Source organism: Bemisia tabaci, chromosome 7, assembly GCF_918797505.1.
Source record: "Bemisia tabaci chromosome 7, PGI_BMITA_v3".
Classification (NCBI taxonomy): Eukaryota; Metazoa; Arthropoda; class Insecta; order Hemiptera; family Aleyrodidae; genus Bemisia; species Bemisia tabaci.
The window spans coordinates 31,199,407-31,224,692 of NC_092799.1; the positions used below are offsets into that span (position 1 = coordinate 31,199,407).

Sequence of the window (25,286 nt, forward strand, 5' to 3'; positions counted from 1 at the left end):
CCGGAATCTTCTCCACAATCCTCGCCGTCGCTTTAGATTCCAGTTGCGAAAAGACATTTTTCCTAAGAAACGAGCCTTTATTTTTTTCTCCCTCGTAGCAATTGTTGAGCTTAAGGCTGCTTAACGTGTCTGAAATTTCAAAAATGAGGTAAAAATTGAATACAGGTCTAATTTATTAGGTCGCCGTTTCTCAGATAGAGGGACGAAATTTCATTCCAGGGTTCAAACAAATCAATATTTTCCAGGAATACAGCTAAAGTTTCGTCGAAATTTCTCCTGAATTTTGCGTGTAATCAGCACTAAATAAGTTTCCCGCAAAAAAATACAATTCGTGGAATTTTAGCAATGTTGCAAGGTGGTCACGTCGCTTCATCAAGAAATCGACAAAATAATGTCTCGATTCTTTCACAGTCGAGCTTGTTTTTTTATCGTTTCCTTTCAGGAGGAATAAACTTCCACTGAATCCGCCTACATTCTGCAGAATATGCAAAATGGTTTAAAAAGTATTATTTATCGTATTTGGCGCATCAAATATCACAGATCGACATAGATTGGTTCAACAAGTAAACATAGCCTCAAAAGTCAATCGAGTAATCTGCACTGGAAATAAAACACATTGGATCTAGAGTCCAGACTCTTGAAAACATTGACAAGAAAAAATACTCTGGATTCAATCGGATTTTTGCTTGAATCAAAACGGAATCCGCTTAAATTAGGAGGCTTGGTTCTTGATTAATACTAGATTCTGATTGAATCAAGAGTACTTTTTCTTGTCGATGTTTTTAAGAGCCTGGACTCTAGATCCAATGTGTTTTTTTTTTTTCAGTGCATTGTTTTGAACCACACGACACATCGAATGCGATCCGTCGCTGTTGAACAATTATCGAGACGGACTTTTTTACTTGGCTCGTCGTCCCCGGGGATCAAAGTTTGAATTCGAGTGTAGTGCTACAAAATACGTGGGAATCTGTACAGACTCTTAGAGTCCTTGACTCCTATTTGGACACATTTATGCTATAAGGAACCATGTGAATAGGGCTTGCGTGCAACATAGTTCCTTGTAGCATAAATACGATCATTTTTGCCGGTCCAGGTGTGGGTTGGAAACGAAGCCGCTGTCATGGCTCATAGCATCATCCATCGACAGTCATCGTGCAGCGGCGGAAGAATAGAGAATCAGGGCACGCACAATGCTCCCGTTGTCTCACGAAGAGGCGAGACCGCTGATTCGTTTACCTCCCCGAGCGATGTCTGTTTGTCGCTCTTAAATGTGATTATCGCCCTCTCCGGAGAATCGTGCCTCCGAGTGCACGCGATACCGCTCTTATTGGATAAGCCCGGAATCAACTGATGCATCGTTGCCGTCTTTTCAACGACCGCCGCCGCACGCGTCATCACCTCTCGCACGGAGACCGCGACTTCCCGCGTTTTCCCGGAAAAGGGAGAAAAACGCGAGCGAGCCCGGAATCGTTAAGTGCGGGAAACAGGAAAATGCTGCTGCCGTGCCACGAAAAAAGGCGCATGCAACCGTGCTAAGGAGAAACGCCGTATGAACCTTCAAGCGTTGCCAAATTTCCCTTGATAAAACACGACTTTCCTGGTAAACTCATGAATATATTCCCTCCAATTTGTCAGATAATTTTGTTCGCAACTTCATCTACACTGGAAAAAAAAACAAAAAAAAAAAAACCACATTGGATCTAGAGTCCAGACTCTTAAAAAATCGACAAGAAAAAGTACTCTACGTACACAGTACCTACGTACACAGGAAAAATAATGGCACCTATGTTGTTTCTAAACTGAGCCAGAAATTTTAGTTCCCAATTACAAAATGTTGATTGTTCTGCTCCGTTGCCATCCCTTTCGAACTGCGGCTGCGGAATCTCGTCTTCCATATGCGCCACCTCCATTTATTTGTGCTCTTCCTGAGGGTTTGTCTCCTTGTCTACGTGCATTTTCTGGGGACACGTTCTGGCAAAATGTCCATGGGCTCCGCACCGCAGGCAATTGTTTGACAGATCGACTGTTGCCTCACAGCTCCTTGCGTAGTGGCCTTCACCATGGCACTTGTAGCACAGTTGTTTTTCCACGCACTTCACTATCTTGCATACCGTTAGCCCCACTCTCAATCTTCCGTCAGTTATTAGATCCCTCGCCTTTTCATCATCCTTTATTGTACAGAATGCTAGTCTAGTTCCGTAGCGACTAGGCCTGGTTACATTAGCTGTTTCCGGTTTGACTCCAGCGACGAACAAAGCTGACATCACCTCGTCCGCCTCCGTAATTTCCTCCACTTCCGAGATAATAATTTTCAGAGTCGGTTCCCTTCGGACGACCGTCCTTGCCCTGCTTTCCATGCCGCTGCCTCCTATTGCTGTAGCGTCCGTGTTAATCTCAGCTCCTAAAGCTGCGTCTATTTTCTTCGCCGTCTCGTTGTTATTTATTTCTATGAGCAGGTCGCCGGTCTGTGATTTCCTGGCCCGTACGACTGCCTCCACATAGGTTGGTTCCATACTCGCTATCTTCCCATGGACTTCCCTCAATACCTCTGTGTATGCCCTTTTGCCTACTCTCACCAGTACGCAGGGATTCCGCGGTACCACTTTTCTGTTATTTTCCTTTTTTTGGGTGCCCTCTGGCCTGCCCCCTCCTGCTGTGCCCCTGTTCTGTGCGTTAACGGCGCTATTGGGGGTCCTCGGGGTCTTCGGCCCGGGTGTGCCTCGTTCATTGCGGGGTAGTCCTCTCCGACTCCTGTTTACTAATTCGTACAGTATAGGCTCTCTGTTCGGTGTGTATTCGCTGTTCCTTCTGGGTGCTGGTCCCTGCTTGTCCATTTGCACCATGTGCACCGCGCCGCCGCTTGCTGTTGCATATGATACACGCTGGTGCGTTCCTACTGCAGCTACGTTCGTTATCTTTTCGAGTATCTCTTCTAGTTTCTTTATGCGCTCTAGAAAAAGATTGAAAAATTAGTAATTGTAGGTCGTGCAATAATCGTAGTGGTTGGAAATTCTTAATAAATTCCTTGGAGTTGGTAACATCGAGATTTTAAAAGTTATCAGAAGTGTTTAAAACAAATGGCTGAGCGCAGTTAGCTGATGTGGGCAAGTAGTATTACTGAGAACACAAATTATGTTATTCAGTCTTCAAAATTTAAGAAATGTAATAAGGAAAAATTATTTTCCCCACAAAAAGCACAATTAAAATTAAAGCTAATCCTGATCGGAGATGACAGCTTTCATGATTTTTCAACATCATTTGGTATGAAACACAATAAATACGGCTGACTTTTTTACCTACATTTTCAGTTCTTAAGTACAGAAAAATACGTAAAAACCACAAAAAAAATTAGAAAAATTTTGATAAGAATTTCACCACAAACGAGGGAAAAAATTGAACCTTATATCTCATGGAAATTGCACCGCAAAATATGCAAAGTACTCATCCTCACTTGAAAGAGTGAAAAATTAGTAATTTTAGGTCGTGCAATAATTGTAGTGGTGGGAAATTCTTAGTTACTTCCTTAGAGTTGGCAACATCAGAGTTTTTAAAATTGATGTAATTTTTTCTTCTTTTTTTCTTTTCTTTTTTCTATGTGAGTTTAAAAAAAGATACAAGATATTAGGAAACTAAACCTACCTACGTTAATCATTTAAGCTATCACTTTGCCGATCAACAATATTCAATACAATTCATGTAACATCGTAATTAACCCATGTCAGGACGCTTGTCGCATGTTGTATTGACGACTTTTCCTTGGATTTTGCGTAGACCCGACTAGGCGAATCCATCCGTCCGTCCTCCAGTCCCTGTGGAATTTCTCTTGGAAAATCAACCTTTGGAATAGTGTATAAACACATTTTTATTTAATAAAATATTTTAATGGTTGTAAAAAACAATAAAAAAATACACTTTTATTTTAAAAAGTAAAGAATTATAAAAAATAATCATAAATAAACAATTTCACTTCAATTCGAAGCTAACACTACTTCTAAGCTACCGCATCGCCTCGTCGTCGTCCGACGAATAGTCTGAAACGATCATGGGAGGGCTAGCATGGTCCTCATAGGAATCAACATCTATTTCCATTATTTCTTCATCATCCGTTGAGTCGTCGGCTGGGAACTGAACGTTCGGTACTGGTGGGAGTCCTAGATATAGTCCTATTGTGTTTCGCAACGCTCCGAATGAAGTGTCGTAAAAACCACGGAATAAAATAGTAATATAGTAAAAGTAGCCTTGATACCTTTTATTTACATCTTATAACATTCTTGTGCTAAGCTTTTAAATCCGGAGGATCATCATCAGGCACGAAGCACTACAAACATTAGATATTACATGCATGGTAATAGAACTACACGGTACATGCTACAAAATGAGAAACTGCAAAGAATGAACAACGAAATCGAAAAAAATAGTAACAAAACTAAACAATTACATGATGAATTTTAGACAGTTATCAAGGAAGATGGAAGTAGTAGTAATAAAAAATACAGACTAGACTCGTGAAACCTGCCTCGGGCTCTTATCTAGTAAAAGTAGCAAGCATCACCTACGTACGTAGGCATAACTTTAATAAACGTACCTACCAACCAACCATAATATCTTAAGGGCTCTATGTCCCGTGTTCCCTTAAGTAAATAAAACACGTTAGCAAAATACTGTAGCGAAGCTACTTTCAATGAATCTACTTCAGGAAAACAATGCTGCTATATGGGAACAAGTATGTAAACAAGTACTCTATGATAGGTTAAAATGTCTATCACAGTGACTCTATTTGAACTTCGAGTAAAACCATGTCACCTTTTACCGGTTGTGACGGCAGTATATAAAGGGACATCTCACTCTCGATTTTGTCCTACAGGGTGTCCCAAAAGTCCCTTCCACCCCCTCTAAAATTTTATCTAATTGATATTTTGAAACGAAACTTTGGGGATGTTCATCGATTAATTTTAGCTACTTTTGCCCCCCCCCCCCCCCCCCCCCCGTGGGGAGGGGCTGCGGACCCCAACTTTTTTTTTTTTCAAATAGCAACCCCTATCTTGTGATACCTCATTCGAAAGAGCATAAAAAACTAAGAATTTTGGTGCAAACCGCAGATCAATATCTTAATTTTTGACCGAGTTATGATAGGTCAAAGGTCAAAATTGACCTATTTTCAAAAAATCACAACTCCGGCTCAAATTATCGTAATGAAAAAAATAAAACGGGAAAATTTACCAAATTGTAAGCACTTTTAAGTAAAAATCACAGAACTTACTTCAAACTAATTTTAAGGGGGGTTTCGGACCCCCAAATACGTCAATTCAAAGGTCATTAAATTTTCCCGCGAAATAAGCCAATTTCCCCCAGATTTGCCCCCATATTAGTTCAGTAAGGTCAAAATCAGTTCAACATTACGTTGGCAAGTCCCCAAATTTCGGGAAAAGTTAAAAAAAAAATTTAAACGGTCAAATTTAATCACCTTAAAGTACGTTTTTTTAAACTTTTTCCGAAATTTGGGGACTTGCCAACGTAATGTTGAACTGATTTTGACCTTACTGAACTAATGTGGAGGCAAATCTGGGGGAAATTGGCTTATTTCGCGGGAAAATTTAATGACCTTTGAATTGACGTATTTTGGGGTCCGAAACCCCCCTTAAAATTAGTTTGGAGTAAGTTCTGTGATTTTTACTTAAAAGTGCTTACAATTTGGTAAATTTTCCCGTTTTATTTTTTTCATTACGATAATTTGAACCGGAGTTATGATTTTTTGAAAATAGGTCAAATTTGACCTTTGACCTATCATAACTCGGTCAAAAATTAAGATATTGATCTGCGGTTTGCACCAAAATTCTTAGTTTTTTATGCTCTTTCGAATGAGGTATCACAAGATAGGGGTTGCTATTTGAAAAAAAAAAAGTTGGGGTCCGCAGCCCCTCCCCACGGGGGGGGGGGGGGGGCCAAAAGTAGCTAAAATTAATCGATGAACATCCCCAAAGTTTCGTTTCAAAATATCAATTAGATAAAATTTTAGAGGGGGTGGAAGGGACTTTTGGGACACCCTGTATAATGCAGGGAAATGACAGTGACGCTCAAGGCAATGTATACTCATATCCCAGTTAAGTAGGGGTCGAGTAGGAATGGAGCGTGGAGCAAGGAGTTTGTTGCCACTTCATCCTCTCATATACATATTGTCTGAACTTTCGATATTCATCGTTTCTGCATCGACCGTCATCGCAGCGATATTTAAAAAACTGGCGTGATTTTTGAACAAAGGCACGTGCAAACCATAGTAGTTACGCCTACACTGGAAAAAAACCACATTGGGTCTGAGTCCAGACTCTTGGAAACATTGAAAAGAAAAAATACTCTTGATTCAATCAGATTTTTGCTTAAATTAAAAGGATAGCCGCTCAAATTAAGCTAAAATCCGATTGAATCAAGAGTATTTTTTCTTGTCGATGTTTCTAAGAGTCTGGACTCTAGATCCAATGTGTTTTATTTTCCATTGTAGCGTATTTCTCTTCAGCAATCTAGTCGCGTCGACTGTTAAACTTCAAGTAATATAAACGTAGAGTAAAAGAAAAATGTAATATCTGTACGTTAGTTTTTTATTAATAAAAAAGAGAATTCGCAACGTCATAATCGGAGGTACGTATTTTTCGACGTATCATCGATACGTCTTTTTCCGTTCAAATTTGAGCGGAGTAACTCATCCGGTCTAATTCACGCCGACTTGAAAATTCATTCACTTGGAGACGGAAGCGCAGTGTCTCGGCGTCGCCCTGCCTTGACACAAACTTCGGAAAAAACGAGAAAGTTGCACGCGAAGAAGTTCCCCAATTGGTTGAAAACACTCTCAGATTCGGACAAGGAAACTAACACAGTTTTTCACTCTCAATAACGCATACGTTTCAGAGTTTCTGCTGACCTGTCAATCCGAAAATGTAGAATCCTGGCCATCCATTATACCCTGCAAACTACACACGTTTGAAATATTTGACTGAACTCAGGTTTTTTATCTTGTATCACGTAGGGCTACACACATAAGTCATGTCTATTGTATTATTTTTTACTGGTCCTTGCTGAAGCTCAGGGGGGGGGGGGGGGAGAGCCACTGCATAGGATATAGAATTTATTATCATAACACGCGCTACTTTTCATTGTGGAAAAAATATAATCGTCCTTCCTTTACCGTGTCACATTTTTGCGGGGGTACACGAAAAACTATCACCCAGTGCAGTGAGAACGTGCTAAGGGCAATTATCGGTTCGGGCCGTAATGGTAGGGCAAAATTATTATCCACTGAGTGTGCAAAGGCACGGAACCTGTGGTTAAGCGCATTCTCATTTTTCTCTACATTAATGATCGTTGATCAAATGAGGGAGAACATTTTCGTGAAACCAAACTCTTGTAATTTGCAGAACGTAAAACATGATTTACATGACTCTTTTTATCTTTTAAATTTGGCTTTTCATGAGCGGGAGTTAAATTGATCGATGGTCCTGTTGCACTGATAACGTCTACACAGCCCTTGGTTCGCGGCACACAGTGGATCGACTCAATGGGAGAAGTCGGACAAAATTTGGAAACTTTAAACGCTTAGAACTCCGTTTATACAAAATTTGAGGTCCTAAAATTGGCTCCATTGGTCCTCTCGTAAAATTTTCCTGTACAAGCACCTCTTGAATTTTGAAATATGACGAAATAAACATCAGAAGTTGCAGTTTTAGTTAAACTTTCACGTTCGGCCAAATCTCTTAATTTTCTTTTGATTCAGGTAGAAATCTGATTGAATCACGAGTATTTTTTCTTGTCCACTATTTCCAGAGTCTAGACTCTGGACCCAAGAGACTTATTTTTCCAGTGCAAAATACTTGACATGTTTGAGGGATAGCGAACTTTGTTTCGGGAAAATCTATGTTGTCGACAATGGACTCTGACAAGGTACGAATTTAAGCATTAAGCATTCTGACACATGTTTCTGAACCAAAATTTCACGTAGAGCACGATTCGTGCAACGAAAACTAATGAAACAAACTCCAAACGAAGATGATAACATAACGTTTTCATTTAGAATCCTGAAATTCGTACCTTGTCTAGTGGTCCATTGTGTATATAGAAATCTTTCTACAGAAAATCCTTTTTGAAAGTCACCATCGAATTGATACTTGTCGCCTATTATCACCCAAATCAATCAGGGAAAGAGGCAAGAAAGACGTTACCTTCATCCAACACGTCATTTCCACCCGGAAATATTTTACTCATCAATTTTACAAGAACGACATACTGAAAGTGCGTCAGAATCAATCTGATCACACCGTTGATATAACGGTCGATTAAAATTTGGCACCAATGACAGGATGCTTAAAGCTCGGAGCGTTTTATTTTGAAAGCAGAGAACCTGACAGAGAAGCACTGGAAGCGGGGGAACCTTCCCCTAAACGCCCTCATTGTATGTAGTGGAGCAGATCTCATGCTCCACTCGCTGTGCAGGCACTCTCACAATCGGCCCGATTGGATTAGAGGAGTTGTAAATCCTGCGCTATCGTAAGGCAAGCAATAACCACAGTTCTTCAAGGACCGTCATTGTTCGCGCCCGCGTTTAAAGAATCCTGCAATGCTACACAAGAGAATAGTAACTCTGTCCTCAAGTGAGCCTCGAATGGCATCAGAACACGTGCAAACCATGGCTCATGTATGAGTGGAGTCACTATTTCCTTCCGTGACATGGAATAATTTCTCAAGCGCATGCACTGCATTAACGCTCTCATAGGCCTTTGTTTATGCACGGAGCCAAGACTCCTATGCTATGGCAAAATGGCGTATGTATAAACCGCATGATGCCGGATTTCCTATAATAATATGTATTACACACAAGGTGGAGAAAGTTATCTTTCCTTCTGAACTATAAAGAAAAATCTCGTTGCCCGAGATAATATGAAGGACTATGACAGGAAGGTAATGTGGCATTGAGTCTACGATAATGGACCCCACACTGAAACCTTTAATGATGTCTGCTCATTTCGTCCACAATTTTGGGAAAGATAAGCAGGCAAGTATATTAAGGATGAGCATGGAATCCATTATCTTGGACGTGATGCATGCTAATTGATCATTAAGAAACCCTTGCTTTTCATCGGAAAATGTTTTTTTCCTCGATATCAGCGAATATCAGGATTTGAGAAGGAGCAAGAATTTCCGATACCGCGACGTCATGGATGACTGTCCTAAAGTTTGCACTATTTTCATGAATATATTCTCCGAAATAAATATTTCATCCAAATAAATTTGACAACAGTTGAATGCTCTTGCGGCGTTTTCCGTAGTACGCCAGGAGACGTTCTCGCGATTTTGCTATGCCTGCGCCTATATTCCTTTGGGGAAGTATGTGTGTTCACAATCCACCTCTTTGAAATCCTTTGAAAATTTAATGGGGGGCACTTTCACAAGCCTATGCTCTCTCCTGAACTTTTAAACACTTAGGATTGATCAGTTCAAAAACGTTCAGTGTGCAACGTGGAATTCAGATTCTCTGTTCTTTCTTTATAATCGGTAAAAGCATCCAACCGTGTCACTTAGAGATGTTTTTTCAAAACTCGTATCGAGGCAATTCTACAAAATGGGTCCAATACTAGTCATGAACGTTTTAGTCGTAAAATGTGTGATCAAAAATCTCACATCTCATCGTATTATGATGGATAATAATTTGAAGACGAACTCGATAGAATGAGAGAAACTCTGCAGTTAGGGGAGTAATCAATGTGTGTTCCTTGAGAGGGGGAAGTAAACAAAAACAAAGCTACCGTGAGCAAATATTCGTGCTCCCAAGTCGCTCGTATTGCCATCACGATTTTTGAAGGCGAACTCGATAGAGTAAGAGACAAGTAGTGAGGTGAGTAATCGACGTGTGCTCCTTAGCTTCCCACGGTTATATTTTTTTTTATTTACTCATCATTATTATTTCGGAGTAATAAATAAATTTCCTGCATGAAATATTCGCGAGTAAGCGCGTAACGTAGCACCCCTTGCTAAGCACGATTAAACCGCTATAGTGGTGAATAAATAAATTGATAAATGAAGAATAAAGCGACGCGCGACTGTGTAAGTCCGCAAACACGTATCTCGGTTTGCGACGTCGCAGACTTCCTGTCATACTTTATTTTTTAAATGAAAAACTACTCAGCGGCAATTATGAAAAACTGCCGTGATTTTTCTTCTCAGTGCCAAGAAAATTCTGCGATAACTTCCAGGGCCGGATTTACCTACTTGCCGCCTCCTTCTCATCCGTTTTGAAACATCAATAAAAACCATCAAGTGAACGTGTCGAAGGCGGAGGGGTGCCTAAGACGCGTTTACTCGTGTTGGGCACATTTTTTGCGAAAGCCTTGTCAACACTAGTAGCAAAAGTTCACGGAACTTTGCGCTATAGTTAAGTTCCGTAAACCTATCTCTGTGTGGATAAGGCCTTCCATTTATAGGAAATGAACCAAAAATTATGAAAAACAAACATAAATGAGGTATACTGCTTTTAACTTCCACCGCCGCGCCGCGCCGACCACACTGTGTTTGGTGCAATCTCTGAAGTATTCCTTTAGTCTTGTAGGCGCTACGCGTTTCACGCCGCCGCCTCGCCGACCGCTGCTGAACGCACTGTGTTTGACGCAATGCGAGAAGTATTCATGCAGTCTAGTAGGCGCTAATACGTGTTACATGCCGACCGCGCGCCGAATCCTTTTCATCTCAAGTCCTCGTCATTGCTCTCTGCGCCGCGCCACTCCAGGACGAATTGCGTGTTTGACTTCTCTCTTAGCTTGACTAATTAAAGGCGATGTCTCTTGTATCACCGAAAGAGGACAAAATTAGAAATGACTATGCTCTCAAGAAATGAGCGATTTTGTCGCCTTTTCTCGCTTATAATTTTTATTCTAAATCCGACTCTTGTTTTTATACCTACATTTGAAAAAATTGCAAAATTTGCCGCCCCCTAAATCCAGCCCTGATAACTTCAAGGAATGATGTCGGTTTGTTCTCCTTTAAAAAGATAAAATAGGTGCGGAGATTTTCCAACACTGCGATCGAGATACGTGGTTGCGGACTTACACCGTCGCGACGAAAAAATAAATGATGAATAGATGAATTAATAAATGATAAAAATATCCATCCGAGCTTCCAGGAAGCAGTGCATCTCAAGCGTGCGCGGCGAAAACGCCACTGATTTAGATGGATCGCGTTTACTTATTGGCGTATAATTAAGCCACGATGAGCGGTTTTTAAAACTCGATAAGGGAATCCTACGGGAGCAGTTTTTCAATTTGTGATCCCCCGGCGCGGGCTCCGCGGGGCAGGGGCGGAGGAAACAGCGGAGCGGGGCTGAAATTAAGGCGATATGAAATATTGTCGTCGTTGAGAATAAAAGAGTGAAGATTAAAACAATGGGACGGCGGCGGGCGAAGGAGGACTCGGCGATTGATTCGAATCCATCAAAATGGACTTCAGTTCCGTGGAGAGTCACCGCTTACCGATAGCGCCCCCACCCACCCACCAGTGCTTTGCCGTGCTTCGCGATAAATTGATTGACCCGCCGTTTAAACCCATGGAAAAGGATCGATAAATAGGGTTTATCTTGAAAATCGATTCTTTGCCACAGCTTCAAATGGGAGAATATCGATAATCGATCGTCCACGCTTCGCCGCCGCCACCCACAACCCCGGATCCCACCCGCACCCGGAGACGACAAAAGTACTTTTCTCCCCGATGATATCTGCTGTGCTCCGGGAAAACCGCAGATCCCCGTCGGGGTTTTGTTAGGCATAAGCGGTTTTAGTTCAGCAGGTCGGATATAGCTTCCGCCTTGCGTCCTCCACCCCCGCCCGAATTAGCCTCAATTAGTCCCTGTTCGAAAGTTGCCGGCCTGTTGTCGATTTTCACTAAGCCGGGATAAAGCATAACCTAATTTACCGTTTCCGTTAAGATTTATAACCGGCGGCCAGGAGACTCATGCCTAAATTACGTAACACTCCGGTCGATGCTAAGGGCTCTTGACAGCCTTTTAGGGGGGTCCACTGTGGGGAAAAAGTTGGAGCTATTGATCCGTAAGGATCTCCCATTCATGCTGAATAAAACGTATGTTTTACACCAATTAGTTGGTGCTGTACACTGGAAAAAAAAAGCACATTGGATCTAGAGTCCAGACTCTTGAAAACTTTGACAAGAAAAAGTACTCTTGATTCAATCGGATACAAAACGAAATCCGTTTTAATTAAGAGGCTTGATTCTTGATTTAAGCTAGATTCTGATTGAATCAAGAGTACTTTTTCTTGTCAATGTTTTCAAGAGTCTGGACTCAAGATCCAATGTGTTTTTTCCCCCCAGTGTACCCTAACTACCGCCTTAACGCAAAATACAAACGGTACAAAATGCACCTACACGGAAAAAAATAGGGTAGTCGACACAACCGGCGGCTAGTTAAAAATGCGCCAGCTACCGTGCGATAGTTACGATAACTACCGGGTCAGTTGTGACCTCCACCGCAGTAGTTAGCGTAACTACCGCACGGTAGCTGCCGCATTTTTAACTAGCCACTGGTTGTGTCGACTGCCCTATTTTTTCCGTGTATTAAATGTATGTGCAGCACCCACTAATTGGTATAATACCCACATTTTATTCAGCACCAATGCAGCATCAGTATGTTTTACACCAATGTAATACAGGTGTTACACCATTGTCAGTGTTGGTGCTGTACCCTAACTACCACCATACCGTCATTATGGTGCAAAATGCACCTTTTAAATTTATGTGAAGCACCAACTGGATTAGCTGGGTCAGTTAGTCTTAGAACTCCAACTTTTATATCTAGTGCCGGCGTTGCTTAGCCAACAAAAGGACTTCGACTATTGCGTGGTGTACAATGATGAGATGGGTTTTGAAGTTGGAAGCGTGATTTCTGTCAAATTCAAGGATTAACTTTCAAAAGTTTCGAAAAAAGCCACTGAAATTGATGAAATTCATCTCCAAAATCGACAAATTAAAAATGTCCGGGGACCGACTCATGTTCCTCTCATCGCTGGTTAGGTGGTCACGGGCCAATCCAACCTTCAATCGATTTTTTCTCAATTTGAGAAATATATTCATAAAGAAAGAGAAGAAAAATCATTGAATGACAAGATCAACGCTGAGTTAGGGACTCTTTTCAGCGCCGGAAAATCTTAAAATATTATAAATTTTAAACTCACAGACAGTGAACTTAGGATTAAGACAGTTCCACTTCCTTCTCCATCTACTAACCTGAAAACAGACCAAACAAAGCAAATTAGTGAGAACCAAGAATTTACAGTGAACTCAAAGTGAAAGTTGTTTGGTTTCACATCTCAACCCTTTTAGTGGTGATCAGACCAAACTGGTGTCGGTGGTTGTAATAGACGCCAGCCTAAAAGAGTGAATAAAAACAATTCAATAGTGCCCCGAGCTTTTTGTCCTTAAATGAAGAAGAGAGATGAAACATCGAGCCTCAAGCTTGAATATGTTGCAATTGTTGCAATTATTGTACGAACTCGAGCTTGATTGGTTTCTTGGTAACTTGGCGATATATTTGGAAATGGCAAGCATTCTACGGACAGGATCGCCAGGCCACAAGAATGCCCTTTGCCCTAAGTTAAGGCTGAGAGAGCCTGTATCAGGGTGTCGACAAGTCCGGAAATAGTATTGATTTTTAAGGGCGGTCCGGAAGTACTGAAAAATTCTGCAAAAAGGTCTGGAATTTTTTGTCACTTTTGTTGCAATTTCAAATTTTTGAATTTTTTCTAATTTCGTCAATTGGAGGTACTGAAAAAGTACGGAATATTTCTGTCGGAGGAGGTACTGAATTTCTTGAGAATGTACTGAAAAAGTACTGTAAAAGTACTTATTTTTGACCAGCCTGTTTCAATAGACATCCTGCAGTAAGGAATTTCCGATTTTAGATCCGGATAATCCTGCCATCAATTGGCAACGGAGCTCTCTTTCCCGCAAGTTGCTCGGTGAGACACGCTCACTCATTTCGACTCTCCCCGGCCATAATTGAGCTCGTTTTTGAGTGAGATAAAATGAATCTGTTTGCTTCCTGACGTCTCTCGAGGAAATAGAATAAAATCCTGCATAACCCCTCATCTCCCTCGAGCTGAACCACTGAAAAACAAAGGACGCACAAAAAGTATGGATTTTCAGTCTACGTTCTATTCTCGCTCAGTAGTGGCGTGGCGTGAATTGCGATATATCGATTGATGTGTAATTTAAACCCATGGTAAAGAATCGACTATTAAGGTGCTCACTGCGAACACCCTGTCTATCGATCCTTTTCCATAGGCTTAAATGGCATAACAATCGATATATCGCAAAGCACGCCACGCCATTGACTCTCGCTGATGGTTGATCTACAGTCAGTTAGGTCATTTTTTTTTGTTACTTCATTCGAAAATAGCGAGTGACTGAAGCTTACGGGGTTTTCCCTATTTTTTTTTGCTGACAGCAACCGGGAGAAAGTTGACTTGAAAGTGCCAAAAATTAGGGTGGCCTGTTTTTGAGGAAGAAAAGAAAGCGTTATACCTCCGTGGAGACAATTTTCCATGCAATTCACCGTGCGCATCGTTATCCTCGTGCAGAAAACTGTAGAAATCGACTATTCGCAGGCAAATCCCTCCCGAGCTTATCCGTCTCATCGTTTGTCATTCGTATTCTTATCACTTGTCCAGAGCTTCTCCTTATCCCGACAGAGCACAGCGGGCCGAATATTGAAACTGATAGACAAAGACGACAAAAGGGATTTGGAGGGATCCTATGGGTAGAAACAGGTGGTGGCAATGGACATAGGAGGTAGGTAATGGACTCTAACTAACGGCAACCTACTAAAGACCCGAAAGTTTGTCCATCATTTTCTTCCTTAGTCTATAAGAACCAGTAATGTCAACCAATGAGCGCGCTCCATACTCCTTATGTCTTCTTTGTCGATCGCTTTGTCCGTCAGTTTCAAAAATCACTCCGCAGGGGAGAATTTATGGTGCACGCCCCGCCTATCATTATTACACTTCGTCCAGCGTTGAGAGCTCACTCATTACTTCACACGATCAGTGTGTAATTTTAACAGTCTGAAATTAAATAAAAAATGTAAACGATATACGAGTTTCTCCGCCAGGAAGATCTCCCTGCTAGAAATCGTTCTTCACCCGCCCATCGAGATTGCTGCGGCGCGCTGCCAGCGCCAAACGCGCACTGACGCCTACAAACCTAAGGGGATACTTCAAGCATTGCGCAATGCGTGAAGTATCCCCTTAGGTTTGTAGGCGCCAATGTGCGTTTCGAGCTGGCAGCACGCCGCGGCGCAGCGTGCCATAAACTCGCCCACAATTAATACGGCGTTCTTCCTTAGCATGGCAGAGTTGACCTTGTGAAAGGCGTTTTGTAAATTAACGATGAAATTTTAATCGAGTTTAAAATAATTTCGTTTGTGTCCCACTCGAAGGTTTCAAAATTTCTGAAGGAACTCCTAGAACCGTTTCATGAGACGTTCTTCAGACGCAATAAACTCTCCACTTGCCCCGTCTAGTTCATCTGAGCATTTAACTCCCGACATTCGCACTTAGTTCATGACGCTTTCAACTCTCTGATTTTTTCGTTCCAAGTTTTGAGTAAAACGTGGAACCGCCATGCAATAAAGTGCGTTGTTCAGCCCAACTGTGATTTTTCAATGATGAAGCGACTAAGTGCTGTCAGAGTTTACATAAACATTTGACCATTTGTTGAAAAAAAAGAAGATGCAACACCACAGACAAACGCACGGAGACGACAACTGAGTTACTTTCGGAGCACTTTAACATCGAGGGAGCCCGGAAATTACATTCACGTGAAGAAAATTCAGCGCTGAACTTGGCAGAGGTAAAGGACCCTCCCACACTCTCCGACCGGCACACAGTGGCTCGATTCAATCAAAGAGGTCGGACATTACATTTTTGACAACTGCAAATTTTGATGTTTATTTCTCCACATTTCAAATTTTAAGGGGTGTTTCTGGAAGGAAATTTCACGAGGAAACCAATAAAACCAATTTTAGAACCTCATAGTTTTGTATAAACGAAGTCATAAGCTTTTAAAGATTCCACATTTTGTCCGACCTCTCCTACTGACTCGATCCACCGTGCGGCACCGAAGAGAAATGAGCATCTATGTTGTTAGTATTCCCGTTGCGATTAAAAGGAATCTGAAAAGAGCCGAGACCACCTCGGATTTCCCCGGATGAAAAAAAGGGGAAAGGAGTGTACCACCGAGAAAGATGAAAAACTTCTGCGCTCGAAGTAATTAAAAAGAAACGATTTACATGGCTCAATTAACAATGGGAAGGAGAACCGCGGATCTTTTTTATTTTTTATTTTTTATTTATTCGTCCCCTCGCCGAGGTTTTTACCCGCTTTAAATTTGATAATTGCATTATGCCGAGCTGCAAATGGAAATGGAAGCTGCGGCCACATAATTATAAGGCGCCAACGGTTCTTTTCGGGATAGATGACAGGATTGTGTTGTTGCAAGATCGCTCCGAATTTTTCACTCGGGGCTATTTTTACACCTCAAAGATTTTTTTTTAAATTTTTCTGTAAAGCTTTGAGTATTTTCAGGCGTTTTAATGACGAAAGTGAAAGAAACTAAGGATCGAGATGCTAACCCGCAGACTACCTTTTTATACCTCGAAGATTTTTGTTCAACGTTTTTCTGAAAAGCTTTGAGTACTTTTAGGCGATTTAATAACGAGTGTGACAGACTTTAAGGAGCGAGATGCTAACCCAGAGGATTGACACAGCTTAAAAGGGCCTATTCGGAGCAGTTAGAATGAAAAGGAGGTTAACTCTTACGTAAACTTGCTCTAATATTACTATAAGCGCATGCATTGATGAGAGTACTTGTGTTCTATTGTTACTTTTGGCTAACAAGAAGAAGGAAGTGAGACATAAACCGATACAAATTTTGTGTTGATTTTGGTACAGTTTGCGGTGAATTTACCGCAGGGACAATGGAGAGACTGGGAAAATGCCTCTCTTTGGCGTATATATTATTATATATTATTAATATATTTAGGGAATCTATTAGTTTTATCATTTCTCTGGATAATTGCGATTTTCTCTTGTCTATGTTTACGGCTAGAAGTGGAATGGAAAACCCTCTATATGCCATAGCATGAATTGCATTATGTTTATGGCTGTTAGGGTAATTTGAATGAAAGGGAATTATACTATTTGTGACTGTAGGCTGTAGACCTACGGAATATTTTGAATTGGATGAGGTTATCCTCGTCAACAATTACAGTAAGATCTAAAAAATTGGTCTGGTTATTTTTCATATGTTCTATGGTAAATTGAATGTGTTTTGAGATGTTATTTAGGTATTTACTCGAATTCGATATTTTTCCTCTAAAAAAACCACACCTTTATTACGTTGAGTTTGTTTGTCAAAATTGGTTGGTGAATACTTCTGTCTCCTGACAACAGAATTGTGATCTCAAAATTCGAGAAAAATGACGAGTAGCTGAAAAAATGGAACCAATCGATGCGATATATCGCATCTCGTTTTGACACAAAATATGGCATCCACGCTGGAAAAAAAACACATTGTATCTAGAGTCCAGACTCTTCAAAACATCGACAAGAAAAAGTACTCTTGATTCAATCAGAATCTAGCTGAAATCAAGAACCAAGCCGCTTAATTTTAGGGGATTTCGTTTTGATTCAAATAAAAATCCGATTGAATCAAGAGTATTTCTTCTTGTCAATGTTTTCAAGAGTCTGAACTCTAGATGCAATGTGTTTTTTTCCCCGGTGTAAATGTATGAAAAACAATGTTACCGACTCATAACAGTCGCAATTGCGTAAGTGTTCCTGAAGAATTATGACATTTATTCTTGATTGGCGGAATCATGGCGGATGACCCAATAATACGGAACCTCCAGAGACCAAGTGGATCAAACAGTTAGGGAGCACTTGCCGATAAGTTTACGACCAGCTTCCGGATCCCTTACGACTCGAGATCCCACCGCGCGACTCGTGGAACTTACACCCGCACAGATCACCCGAATACCTCGCGCTAAGTTCGCACGGATGTTGGTTATCAACATCGATGACCCTCATTCTCCCCGTTTACAGAGAGTTGCTATTCCGGTTGTGCATACCGGCTCCATCAAGTTTCAAAGCTTATTAGAGCTTCTCCAAGCGAGCGAATTTTGAAGTTCCGGCTCCCGGTCTTGATGTAAATCCGAATTGTTACGCGCAAAGATGAATGGGAGCCAATTTGGAACTTGTAAGCGAGAGTCATTAGCTAAGTTTGAATCCGATCTCCAGTTCAAACCCGATCTTGATCTCGGAAACGCTGTCCCGGAATGTAAATTGATGTCCACTTCACTGAGAAAAAACTATGGTTTATAAACCTATTAGTGGTAAATATGGAACACCACTAATAGTAGTACCTCTACATATAATAATAGCACATATACCTTAGTTATGGTCTCTGTACCTTAATTAGGTACAGAGACCTTAGTATGGTTCACAGACCGAGAATTAGTAGTTTATTTACGACTATTATAGGTGTTCCATATTTACCTCTAATAGGTTTATAAACCATAGTTTTTTCTCAGTGTTGGGCCTAGTTTCACGAGCACCAATTTTCTTCCCGGCTTGGTTTTCAAGGTGCAAATTCTGAGGCTCCTTCGTTGAAATTGAATGTGTTGCTGTGATACTCAATTGGATCAGTCAGTTACAAAACTGCCGTGCCAAGGAATAACGCCGTATGAACCTTCAGACGTTACCTCATTTCCTTCAATAAAGACTCAATTTACCGGGAAAATCGTGAATATTTTTCTACAATTTTTTCAGAGATTTTTGTTCGCAATTTCGTCTATAACGTCTGAATATTTCAAAGAAAAATACCCATAATCGTTCTCAAAAATGCATGTTTCATCCGGAGCAATTTGGCAACTCTCGAATGTTCATGCGGCGTTTTTCCTTAGTACGGCATAAAAGGACTCAAGCGCAGGTTATAATAATATGAAAAAAATAGTAGGGACTGTAGGAACAAATCTGTTTTAAATTGCAGATGAATTACACATAGTAATGTGATAAATTAATTACTCGCTTTAATACAAATATTTTAGAGATTTGAGATTTAAGAGGGGTCAATTAAGACGGTTGATAACATCTTTCTTGAATTCTCAATTTTGGCGCTTGAGCCCTTTTGTAACTGACAGATTCAATTCAGAAAAAATGAAAATCCCGTTTGACTGCGATGATGTGGTTTTTAGGGTCTCTGGTCTCGTTTCCGTTTTTCATCTTACGTAAAAGAGATTGACGTGAATTTAGTTCGCTTTGAAAAGGGACCAACTCCGAGGTTTCACGTTAGTTTCGGTGGCATGGCGTACTTGGCGATGTATCAATCGATCGGCCATGTAAACCTTTGGAGAAGGATGGATAAACAAGGTGTTCGCAACACACACCTTACTATCCATTCTTTACAATTACACTGAGAAAAAAACTATGGCTTATAAACCTATTAGAGGTAAATATGGAACACCACTAATAGTAGTACCTCTACATATAATAATAGCACATATACCTTAGTTATGGTACGGGGTACCTTAATTAGGTACAGAGACCTTAGTATGGTTCACAGACCGAGAATCATTAGTTTATTTACGACTATTATAGGTGTTCCATATTTACCTCTAATAGGTTTATAAACCATAGTTTTTTCTCAGTGTAGATCAAAGTGTGGAAATATCGATTATCGATCACTCACGCCTCATCACTGGGCCGTATCGCAGATTTCGCATTTCACAGTTCAGGCTTCATATTTCACATTTACCATCTCGTAATTTTTTATATTTTGGGCTGCAGGTTTCTTTTTCGGGCACTGTGCAACATCAAAAACTTTTAACATGCATCATAATGTTTAACTGAGTTTAAGCCCCCTCTCTTTTTTCCTCTCTTTTTAAGTCTGGCTCATCTTGAAGTAAGCGATACGCTACGTAGCTGAGAAAGTCAATTAACCACGTTACATGGACTGTGTATGACTAAAATGATAGATATTATCAAAAACTATAGTATAGGTGTTACCATACTTTACTTTCAGTGTTCTCCGATGCTAAAAACGACGATTTTAATTATATTGTGCAAGTGGGTTTTCCAATATTTCTTAACAATTTTTAGTCATTTTAATCGCTGAGAAAGGCCCAGTTGCAGAAATTCGAAATTCCAGCCGTGACTCCGCTTCAAAGATGTAGCTACTTTTCAGTGGCGTGGCGTGAATTGCGATAAATCGATTGTTCTTCCCTTTAAACCCATGGTAAAGAATCGATTATTAAGGTGTTCGCTGCGAACACCTTGCTTATCGATCCTTCTCCACGCCACGCCACTGCTACTTTTTATACATTCGCTCATTTCAATAACTTTTCCATACGAGCGCAAGTCGAGAGAGAACCTTATCCTCTTAGTTCTTGAAGCGAGATTGCATGGTACGGGGGGCGAACGGTGACTTGCCTTTCGGGCTTGCCTCTGTGGGTATATATGACCCCGACTGCTCTTCCGCTCGAAACTTAAACACACATAAAAGTTTCACCATTCACAAGAGGAAAACAAATACTCGGTTTGGCATGGCGATTTTCAATCAGACATTCTGACGCTCCTTGATTTCATGAAGCCCCCGGTGGAATTTTATCCGAGCACCCCGGCAGTTATACTTTCGCAAGAGCATTTGTCGGGCAACTCGGATATTTTTCCAAAACGTCGTTCCAGTATATTGAAACGTGCTGGGCTAAACAGCGTTATACACAAGTGTTATGAAAGTATTAGGATGACAGCCGTTATACTGCGATAATAACTAATCTATAAATTTATTATTTGCATACTTATGACAAATGCCGAGGCCTTTCGGTTTCACAGAACCATCATCTAGGCGACATACAATTTCAACTACTTAATTTAGACAGTAAGTTGGAATTTTTAGCCAACGTGCGTTACTGGAAATCTCAACACAGAGGGAAAACATTCATAGTTAGATTTCACAGTTATGTGCCATAATTCAAGTCTTATTGCGAGCAAAGTTGCCTGATTGTGCCATAAAATTTGGATATTTACACGAGTCATTTAAATGAGGGAAAGTGTCGACTTTTTAAACATCACTCATCAGCGTTTGAAGTTTCCCGTAAAATTGGCCTTTTAACGCTTGTAGTGTACCTGTACTTTCTGGAAAAAAACGGTGTGAGAAGTAAGCACCATTACATGGATCATTGGGTCCTCTTACCAGCGATTATTATGAATACAGGAATGCGATTTCCCACTTAAAGAATGAGTGCATAGCTTTGAACGGAATGTTTTCCTCGACTGTAAGGGTTGCCTCGCAGTTTCATGCACGAACTCGATGATCGGAAGTAGCTTCAGCCATTGATGATTTTGGTCACACACCGCGGTCGTTACTTATCTGAGGCGAGCCACGCTGTCGTGCTTAGGAAGAACGCCGTATGAGCCATCAGACGTTGTCAAATTTCCTTCGAACAATCACGAATTTTTAGGGATATTTAAGAATATTCTCTTCGGGGTTTTTACAGGATTTTTTCCATCACTTAACCTAAAATTTCTGAGAATTTCTACGAAATGTCTGAGAATTTTTACACATTTTTTCTACTTGAGAGTTCATTAAATTTGCTAGTGCTAGAATATGAACGTTGTACGACTTTTGAACTATCCAGTGTTTGGCAACGGGTTCTCTCGAAAATGACACTTAAAAGGAAAGAAATAATTAATGAGGTAGGAGTGAAGTGACGTCAAAATGCAAAGGAAAGAAAGTAGAGGGGCAACTCGAAAATCTTGACGCTCACACAAGAATCAGAATGAATAATTTTACTCCGCTCCCCCAGAATGAATGCGTCTTTAATTATTTATCAAAAAGTAAATTATGAAAAGCTCTGTAGTACTCTTTAAATAACGCATAGAAATGCCCATGCTTGCTGATTTTTTGCTCAAATCTCTACGAAATGAAATTGACATTTTGAAATGCTCGTTTTTATCTTGCTTCCTTTTCTTTTATTATCAAGGTTAAAATGTACATTAACTCGTCATTGATCTTTCGTTCGGTGAAAAAATTGAACGACCAAACTCTTTACAATTCTTGCAACATGCACTTCAATACTTCGTTTTGAACTATTTAAGACTTTGAAGCCCTAAGATATCTTTCAGGTGGCGCATTTACCTCGAGTTGTATTAATTGTATTGTATAATTAAACGATATTGTATTCTAAATCCCATGGTGAAGAGCCTCCCCAAAAACTGCCCCCATCCCTCGTTCTTGGAGTTTTTTAAAGTATGAATAAACATTGTAATATTTATAATCACAAATTGAAGTAAGTAAACCGTAATATCTCGGATTAAATCAATTTTGTAGATATATCCCTATTCAGTAGGTTCGATCTATATCAAACTACTCTCACCCCATCGTTTGAAAAATAAGATACGATCAAATATATTTTTATTCAAAATGTAAAACATGAAAGAAAAAAGAGCATTAATCTGCCCGGCAAATTGGGATACCCAATTATTCTGCCGGATTCGACGTGAAAAAAAATACAAATGATAAGAATACACATACACTCGAAAAAAAACCACATTGGATCTAGAGTCCAGATTCTTGAAAACATTGACGAGGAAAAGGACTCTTGATTCAATCAGATCTAAGCTTAAATCAAAAGGAAATCCGCTCAAATTAAGAGGCTTGGTTCTTGATTTAAGCTTAAATCCGATTGAATCAAGAGTATTTTTTCTTGTCGATGTTTTTAAGGTCTGTACTCAAGATCCAATGTGTTTTTCTTCCAGTGTAAGTAATGAAACGCATACAATGTTATAAATTGAAACTAGAGGAAGACGCAATTATAATAAACATTAATTAAGTCTGTAACAAGTGAAAAAAAATAGACAAAAATTCTAATAAAATTAAAAAAAAAGTAATTACATTGATAACTCCATGAGCCCTGCATCCCAAATCACCCGAGAACTTTGAAAATCTCGTAACAATTTTAAAAGCATTGCGTTTCTACCGCCACCGCGGCTTCGCACAATCTTGCTCGATTCTTCGGTCGTTAAATTTGATGCCAGCGCAGCAGCGCCCGACAAGTTGTCGAAAACAATTTGTGAGAGAAAATGAAAAATAGCCTTGGCGTTAAGAGATTGAGGGGTGTGAGGAGGGAGGGAGGAGACGGGTAGGAAGGGATGTTGCCCACGAAAATGCTCCGGTTGATCGGAGCGACGATGGCGAGGGCGAGCACCTGGTTTTCTAGGCCCGGCGAAATTGGGTAATCAATGTCTTAACGAGAAAACAATAGGAAAAAGTGATGGGAGCCAATTATAAACTTGATAGATTGCGGGGAGAATAACTTCTTGCGGCCGCGAGGACGGGGTGGAATAGGTTCCCTGGTGCGGAAATATGAGGGCGAGGGTGACATTTGTGACAGGAAAAACTCGGGGCCGGCGTCAGTCGATGCAGGCGCCGCTCGCATTGAGGCAACCCTGTAAGATGGAGCAGTGGTGGCCAGCTCAAACTGCAATAATATTATCAACTTGATCGAGAAACTCTGCGGGATGTAAGTTGCCAATAATCTCGTGAAAACCCCCTTTCATAAATGTGAGAAATCGTCCAAAATCGGGGACATTAATTCATATGGACTCCACTTTGCCATAAGGACCTTTGCACTGTTGCTGAGATTGTGCGCCTCTTTTTGTCCCTAAATTAACCGGTTAGCTTTTTTTTAAAGAATGGAAACAAAGTGTTTAGCTTTTATCAGCACTGGAAAAAACAAACACATTGAACTAGAGTCCAGGCTCTTGAAAACATTGACAAGAAAAAATACTCTTGATTAAATCGGATTTTTGCTTGAATTTAAACGAAATCCGCTTAAATTAAGAGGCTTGGTTCTTGATTGAATCAAGAGTACTTTTTCTTGTCGATGTTTTTAAGAGTCTGGACTCTAGATCCAATGTGTTTTTTTTCCAGTGTTGAACCGATTCAGTGGAAGCGAGACTGTGTAAATTCAGGCTAGACTTGACAACAAAACAGTGTGCAACAGAATTACGTGTTTATTTAAAAGTTACCTTTTCATGATGATATTAAGACACGTTTCGCTACTTAAACGCTCATTTTTAAGCTTTTTGTCTCGTATGTCTGAAATAGATCGTGGAATTCTCGTATCTAAATACTCGTACTTATCCTTTTTCCTTTTTTTTCCTTATATTACATTTACTTTATAAGTAAATCAATTAGATGAGAAAGTTAACCGTCAAATTACATGTACTGACTCATTAACTCATTGTGAGCGAAGAAGTTGCAAATATTATAATGATTAGTAGTTTCAAACGGCAAAATGTGGTCCAACCGAAAGTATGAAAGCAGTTTCTGAGACTCTCGAAATGGTGAATGCAATGAAGTAACTATTCGTGCTCTTAGACCGCGTAAATTGCCTATATGAATGAGTGCAGGCGTTTTATAGAGTCATTTTTTTCTTCCAGTGCGCTAAGTTTATTTCAGCCAGGAAATTCTCATGTCATCAGTGAAAATCCCCTTACTAACGGTTAAGTGATCATAAAATCTGCGATTAAGGATTCGTAAAATAAATTAGTTAATGAACTGATTATTTACTGCAAGTTTTACATGAATTAAACCCAAGGTCGATGGACCCAGGTCAGTTGAACGGGAGGAAACTTAAGTATACAATCAACTTTGCAAAATGACGGCAAGAGCTGTTTGCGTTAATGAATTTTCTTCCGATTTATTGTTCCCATTCTGCTGTTCCCCCGATCGGATTACATTGGTTTTATGAGATTGGATAATTCAGAGAATTGGGAAAACGTTTGGAAAACAGTGAGAAAGTTATTCTGTGGCATTTGTCAAAAAATTTCAAAGAACATCTAATAATTATCGGACTGACCTGGGTCAATCAATCCTGTATTTTACCAACATTCCTTTTGAAAACGATTTAATGGAATGACCGAAAATTAATTTACGTACCAGTCAAAGTAGAAAGTCGTTTTAATTTCAGCTTTCAGCTGTATTGCGGTGCGGCGTTAAAAAGCTCTTGGAAGAAAAGTACGCTTCAGTTATGGTGGAACTTTGAATCAATGGCTGAAACCTACCGGATACGGAATAGATTGATTTAGGTGCGGAACGGAAATCTGAGGATATTTTAAGTCTTTCCTCCGACCTTTTGACAGTTCACTTGAAGTGCATTTTCAATTAAACGGAATTTATCTTTA

The 25,286-nt window shown here is 40.3% G+C and overlaps 1 protein-coding gene across 7 annotated transcripts in view; it reads right to left on the reverse strand.

Annotated features, from left to right (window-relative positions):
- Positions 1 to 25,286, reverse strand: part of 5-HT2A (5-hydroxytryptamine receptor 2A) — a 237,483-nt gene that overhangs the window by 88,532 nt on the left and 123,665 nt on the right. Inside the window, exon 1 of one of the 7 annotated variants that reach the window (XM_072302859.1) lies at positions 13,218 to 13,259. The exons of the other annotated variants lie outside the window; for them this stretch is intronic. The gene's annotated coding sequence lies outside the window, so the exon portion shown is untranslated. Of the gene's footprint in view, positions 1 to 13,217; positions 13,260 to 25,286 lie in introns of those variants that run through there. 7 annotated transcript variants of the gene reach the window in all.